The sequence below is a fragment of the Rhyacophila brunnea genome, unplaced genomic scaffold (assembly GCF_057557595.1).
Source record: "Rhyacophila brunnea isolate RB1 unplaced genomic scaffold, BYU_Rbru_1.0 scaffold_13, whole genome shotgun sequence".
Lineage (NCBI taxonomy): Eukaryota > Metazoa > Arthropoda > Insecta > Trichoptera > Rhyacophilidae > Rhyacophila > Rhyacophila brunnea.
This window is the reverse complement of record NW_028232785.1, coordinates 22,666,921-22,674,627: the sequence shown is the minus strand read 5'-3', so window position 1 is coordinate 22,674,627 and position 7,707 is coordinate 22,666,921. Positions and strand designations below refer to the sequence as shown.

The 7,707-nt window shown below is 32.7% G+C and overlaps 1 long non-coding RNA gene across 1 annotated transcript; it reads left to right on the top strand.

Moving 5' to 3' along the window:
• The first annotated feature begins 452 nt into the window (after window positions 1–452).
• On the top strand, window positions 453–5,172 carry LOC147076942 (uncharacterized). The gene is made up of 3 exons (XR_015069392.1): window positions 453–602; window positions 1,181–4,041; window positions 4,140–5,172. It is a non-coding gene; the product is annotated as an uncharacterized LOC147076942 (long non-coding RNA).
• The last annotated feature ends 2,535 nt before the right edge of the window (window positions 5,173–7,707 follow it).

Here is a 7,707-nt window from a genome sequence, read left to right as displayed (position 1 = left end):
GTATTTGTTATCACCCTTTCATGACTCCAATATCTAAGAAATGTATTGTATGGACAAGATAAATACTAAAAAAATATATAGGTACCTACTTACCACTAAAACTTACAAAATTAAATTTAGATATAAAAAGCAAATCAACATAATATAAGTAAGACATTTACCCAAATCAACAGAGCTGAGGTTTTATTTGGTTGATATTTCTGACACATTTGGTTTGCACCATTTAGCAATACACAAATTAATTATTTTCACACCATTTTTACTATGCTATTATTGTACAACACGTAAGCAAAATAATTTTAGTCATTTCTATATAAGTATACCAAATGATTCTCCTCGATTTGCCGCCCTTCGAGTATCTGCCGCTCCCAAGTGACGCTCAATCTGCCTACCCCCACGGGACGTCACTGGTTGATACTGTTAGATATTATTAATAATAATGTTATTTTCAGAATGGTGACGACGGTTTGATCAATATAAAGTCTGAGAATAATGAGGGAATCGTCATCAAAGATGAATTTGTTGACGACGGAATCCACCACATTAAAAATGAGAATCCTCTACCTGGGTGCTCTCATTCACAATACAGTCTATTAGATCAGGTACGTTCAATCATAAAGGTTGTCTTTTTATTTAATTTTTATTTGAAAGATCTAAATATGGCATTGGGTAACATTTGTACATGATTTTGGGATATATGTTAGAAGGTAACGATCTCCATTGACCGTAACCCAAGCCCAGGTCATATTTTTTAAGAAGTATCTTTCGATGACGCCACTATCGTGTCAACCGCGCCAAATGTTACGTTTTTTGTGGATACAATGGATGTAGGGATTCTTCTAAATTGGTCTCACTTCATATGCGGCAAATATCCTTATTAATAAAACCATATAATGCCCACATGCCCAACGAAGGTCAAAATGGAGGTTTCATGGTATTTTAAAAGCATTATACTAAACATTCCTTAAACGTTGTAGATAATCTATTTATATAATTTTGAAGCTTTATTATCCTTTATATATATACCTTTCGCAAGTTCTATATAAGCAAAAACAACATCCATTCTATAATAATAGCAATTAAATGTCAAAACACATAGTATCCACACAATATCAGGGAATACAGTCATAGTTTATTTATTTTAATATTATTGAATTGAAAATACCAACTATTTTTGTAGGTGTCTACTCAGCAATCTTTTACAGTAAGTCACAGTAAACCACTGGCTATCATTAGAAAAGATACAGTTGACAGAAACATGGCCTATAACAAAATAGTTAATGAAACCAATATTATCAAAGATATGAGGCAACAGCATTTAGAGATACTAATAGATAAACAAAACGTCAAAAAAGAAGTTAAAAAAATATTCTTGCCAAAGGTGGTTCGCATTATATTGAGAAAAGTAACATATTTTCCACGTAACTTTATTTGCAATGATTGTTGTGGAGTGTTTGAATCTTTAAATGATCTAAATTGTCACTTCAGTTCCTGCACAAAGTCTCAGCATCTTAAGTCATATAAGACGAACTATGGTGAAAAACCACATCAATGTGATGTCTGTTTTAAAAAAATCCGGAAAATAAGTGCCTTTAAAATACATAAAATGACACATACCGGTGAAAAACCACATCAATGCGATGTGTGTTTTAAAAAGTTCCTTCGAATTGGTGATCTCAATAAACATAAAATGACACATACTGTTAAAAGACCACAATGCGATGTGTGTTTTAAAAAATTCCGGGAAATGAGTGCTCTCAAAATACATAAAATGACACATACTGGTGAAAAACCTTATCAATGCGATGTCTGTTTTAAAAAAATCCGGAATATAAGTGCCTTTAAAACACATAAAATGACACATACTGGTGAAAAACCATATCAATGCGATGTGTGTTTTAAAAACTTCCTTCGGATTGGTGATCTCAAAAAACATAAAATGACGCATACTGGTGAAAAACCACATCAGTGCGATGTGTGTTTTAAAAAATTCATTACAAATAGTGAACTCAAAATACATAAAATGATACATCCTGTTGAAAAACCACATCAATGCGATGTGTGTTTTAAAACATTCGCACAAACTCATTATTTCAAAATACATACAATGACACATACTGGTGTAACACCACATCAGTGTGATGTTTGTTTTAAAACATTTTTGCAAGTCGGTGCTCTCAAAATACATAAAATGACACATACTGGTGAAAAACTACACCAATGCGATGTGTGTTTAATAAAGTTCCTTCGTATTGGTGATCTCAAAAAACATAAAATGACACATACTGGAGAAAAACCACATCAATGCGATGTATGTTTAAAAAAGTTCCTTCGAATCAGTGATCTCAAGAAACATGAAATGACACATACCGGAGAAAAACCACATCAATGCGATATGTGTTTTAAAAAGTTCCTTCGAATCAGTGATCTCAAGAAACATAAAATGACACATACTGGAGAAAAACCACATCAATGCGAAGTGTGTTTAAAAAAGTTCCTTCGAATTCATGTTCTCAAAATACATAAAATAACACATAATGGTGAAAAATCACTTCAATGCGATGTGTGTTTTAAAAAGTTTAATCAAATTGATTACCTCAATAGGCATAAATTGAGACAACATTATAGTGGAAAACCTTAACAATACGAATTTTACATAAAAACGAAAGATACATAAAAATGCATATTGATCTTAGTAGGAATATAACTTTTTTTACATTAAAGGAGTATCGCAACACTTAAGAACGTAGACCTTTTGAAAAATTGTGTCTATGTTAGGGGCCAAAATTGGAGTGGCCATACTTCCCAGCGATGTTGACTATGTATCAAAAATCAAGCAACACACGCCCGTTCCGAACAGACCTTAACCCATTAAGGCCAATTAAGGCTATGTCGCAGGGACACTAAAGCTGCTTTTATATCGGAAGCACGAAAAACAGCATCTGACGGAAGACGCTTTCATTCTGCCGATATCGGCATCCCAGGACCATCACTCACAATCAAGATAAATGAACATCTCATTAAACATAATAAAATACTTCTGAAACTCTTAAAAAAAGCCTAGGCTTTGGGGTTTACCCAAGACCCGAATGAAAACGAACCATAAGTGCGAATTAGAAAGCATTCGGTACGCTTATATCTCCGCAATATGCGTTAGAGTTAGACAAAATTTCTACGGCTGGATTAAATATTTTCTGAAACCTCGTCTGTAAATATTGATTTGAATGATTACCTACATTCATTTAAAAACTAATAACACGTGTTGCTGAAATATAGTGTTTTAGTCTTACATATAAAGCTAGTGGTCATTATTTTTAGTTAATTTATTAGAAAATATGTTTAACTGTGTTGCAACATGATGGTATAACGTTTCATAGTTAAGTTAATATAAAATTGAGGTTCTACTGTGCGTTATACGCGAGAAATACGGTTTAATTTTGCAGAAAAATAGCTAGTCTCATTATATTATTTCTCTTAAGATTTACATACCTATATACCTGGTTGATTTTTTACAAGGAAAAACGAATCCTTCTCTGCTATTTGTATCGCAGTAGATGAAGATATAGGGAAAATGAAATAATTTAAATATTGAATATCACCTTCGTGAGCACTCCTTCCCGCAAAATATTATATTTTGTTTAATTAACCTTATTGGCAAGACGATATATTTTTATGTAACTACTTATATACCAGGTTTTAATCATTAAATCTATTATCAGAAAGTATGTGTAGTCCGCACGAAGACGAATGAAGATTTTAAATAGTGTCCTCAACAGTGACTGTGGTGTTATAATTTCTCCTGCTGAAACTTGGCTTTTGGACGAAATTAGCTTATCACGAACTAATTGACTTTAGGTGCAATGTCTTTTGCCGAGATTGAGATAATGAATCAGTTAGAAAAAAGGAAACGTCAATGAGTGCTCGTCGATAACGTTCTCTAGAAGTACTTATCAATAAACTAGGAGTCGGGCCCCTGAAACAACGCTAAAAAATACGTAACCTAGTGTCACCCAAGAAATGCTCTTACTCATTTCCGAAAATGTTGCAAGACCTGCAGTTTTTAAGTCATCGCTCAAATTTTCATTGTTATTGTACATATGACTCACATTTAGCATTATTATGGCCATACTTCTTTCAAGTGCACAAATGGATTCAGATGCAAATACGATTTTCGTTTGCATATGATTACAATGAGATCATTATAAAACTACTTAGACATTCGTGCTATTTTCCGGTAGTGGCTTTTGTGTAGGACTTGTAAAGTTATACTTCTTTTTGCGCGCTTGGAAAAACAGATCAGAGTGTATTTTTAGCGTGTGATGGTAGTTGCGCGCGCCGATGCAGCACAATTTATTAATATGATTATATTCATTTCGGTCTCGAGAGTATATGTGCATGCGCATAGTGTCATTTAGATAGTCGTTCAATACAACCAAGTAAATAGCACGTGTTGTAAACATAACCAATATTTCTACACTTTAATTTATATTCATGAAACTTTATTTATATTGGTGTATATTTATTTTTCGTTGTGAAGGTTGTGTATCAAGATTTGAGGCTATATTTATGTGAGTATTATTTATGAGTAAACTTATATATCATTAAATAAATCAATTTTGTGAATATTGAGTTGGTAAATAATTCAAAAAATATATATTAAAATTTGATTTTTTATAAATTCATCATGGTATCTTCTGAATCGATTATAACCGATTTTTGGCAAAGATAAGTTTTGGTCCAATAAAATAATAAATTACATTTATCATGTGCTATATGAGACACCGCTGAATCGCGTACGTTTCCATCAACCTAATCTACTGTAATATTAATAGACTCATTAAACGGCTTATTTTGTTTTGTTACGCCAAAGAAGTATAATTTCTAACGCGCGTACATAAGTACACACACCGATTTTTCAATGAAAGCTTAGATCGGCGCACTAAATTGATATATCTCTTATTTTCGGTTTAATTTCTAAAAAATGTATAATTTGTTATTTCTATATGAACCTTATTTATAATTTTTAGAAATTGCACCTCTTAGAAAGATATGAGACATTTTTAATGAATCGCCAACATTTTACGAATCACCACAAATATATGCAATATAATAAATAAACACAACGGCAATACTTGAGTAATAGGTCGTAGCTAAAAGTCAAATAAGTACGATTAAAAAGAGAAAAAAAACTTTTAAAACATATAAGTACATTAGAAATAAACTGAGTTTAAATAAGAGTTGATTTATAATATAAATATTACCCCATTATTATATTTTACCATAAATTAATAAAAATGAGAAAGATTTAAAAAAAAACTACAGCTCTGTACTTTTAAGAAAGTAATCTATCATGACCTCATAAGTTTAACGACAGTTTCATTTTGGCTGATGACACGACCACAAAATGCGCGCCTTCAGCTAGCATTTCATGTGATGATTTTATGAGGTCACAACTATTTTGGTCCGATCGAGAATGTCGATTTCACGTTGGAGTACGCAGCCTACATCAAGACAAAGTTAAAAAAAAACATGTGATAAGTCCCATAGTTCAGTCTGAGTGACTTACAGCCACTCAGAGTGGATTATGGATGATTTTTTCAGGCAGACCAAATGGTCTTATAAGAAAAGTGTAAGTAATTAAGAAGTCTAGAATTTAAGGTTAAACATAAACCATTTCATGTAAATAACTTATTCGATATCATTAGCTAAATGCTGTAAACTAAAGCTAATTTGTGATTGTAATCTTCTTCGTATTATATCGCAAATGATAAATTAGAATATCTTTCTCGTAATAAAGTACGTACTGTTACGTCTTCGGACTTCAGGTCATATACCTGGAGTACTTTTTGGGAATGTAGAGTGGCCTGAGCACACCCTTGGCCCTTTAGTCAAATAAAACAGCACCTAGCCGCAACCTTGATCACCCAGAGGGACGCTTTCCTTTCAGAAATAAGTCCCACGACCCATGTCCTTGAGGCTGAGGACATGGTCCGTGGAAGACCAGGGTAAACACACCAGAAGGTATGCGAGACGACGAATGTTATTGGGCTTTTGCCAATTAAACATAAGCAAACAAATGAGTAAAACATGTCAGTAGAATGTGTAGACAAAACGCCAATAAATTGTAATAACTTGTATTGTGAATGAGAGAGGAATGTTAGATAGTGCAAGGAGAAGAAACGGAGTGGTACTTCATAACTAGATCGTAAAATATTTAAAATTAAGATGTATATAAAAATTCCGCAGTACGGACACTACGTTGTAATAACGCGTAAGTGCGCCGTACAAAATAAATGTAAACAATTTAAAGCGCTGATTCCGAAATAAAAATAATGATAAGAGAGCCGAGCCGGCAATGCCGTAAATTATGACCGTTGGAGATATTGCAACGTCGCCGTTTTTCGAGAACGCTTTCGTTGAAAGCAAAACACAAGATGGCGGGCGGTATTCTGAAAACAGCCAAATCGCAAGCGCATACATTTCGTCTTCCGTAAAATAAATTATTAAAAAATGTAACGATTATATAATATTAACTTAAATATACCTTGCCGTTTCCAAAACAATTCCGGTGTGTTATTTATTCACCTCCACATCCAGAATCCAGATGAAAAACCAGATACTAAAGATAAAAGTGACAGTTTGCTAATTATAACAGAACAATTATTAATGAAACCCACCTTCAAAAAAACCGAAATTGAGCTAGACCAGAAGTGTGGTGGTTTATCATTACCTACGTATTTAGTACATACTTATATAGTAAATAGATAGAAAGATAAAAAGAAGATTATCTACATTACATATTATTTTTTGCAAAAATAAATATACGCACAAGAATTCATGAGTAGGAGAAGTATTATAATATGTAATAAGCTCTGATTATTTTGTAAGAAAATAAAATCTATACGTGTTCGATCTATTTTGGGCAATGTAAAATTTTCAGTAAAAAAGATGCCATTTGTATAGCATTCGATGTTTGAATGTGAACACATTTTCAATCAATTGGCGAGTAGTATAAAATTAAACGTAAATGTCATCATAATATAACTGGACTGTGATTCGCCAGAAATGTTGTCATTTTTCCGATAGCCTCCAGGCTATTGAGTTAAAAATTTTAATAAAATAGTGGGGAAGAATAAGCCATAGAAGAACGTCGTATCGATTCCTCTGCGGACAATAATTTGAAAAAATTCAACTCGTAAATAGTGGCGCATTCAAAGCATTTATTTGTTTTCCGTGAGAAAGCCTTTGCCACGAATTGAGTTCGAGAGGCATTTAAAGTGTAACGAAATTGTAATTATTTCGATTACTCCGCGTTCGATGTAAACAATTTTATCACTTTACTATGGCATCATTCATCATCAGCCGCGCATGACGACCGGTTTCCGGTACCCTTACGAGGACTTAAGTACTCAAATCAATAATCCTCAATCTAAAGGACGGTGACTCTCACCTCATGAATTATTAACTTTATTGGTCATTTTTACTCAAGTATAGTATATAGGTAGGTATATATGATGTTCATAAAAATAACGGAACTATTTCCTCGTCTTTTAAAGATGTGCACAATTTAATTTACCTGTTTCTATTTATATTAACAAATCTGTAGGTGTCCCTATAAAAGGTATTATTAAGTATTTATTATGCAAAGCTCAACTTTACAGAAATGTATGCATATGGCTACTTCTTTTAAGTTTATTAAATGTAAGT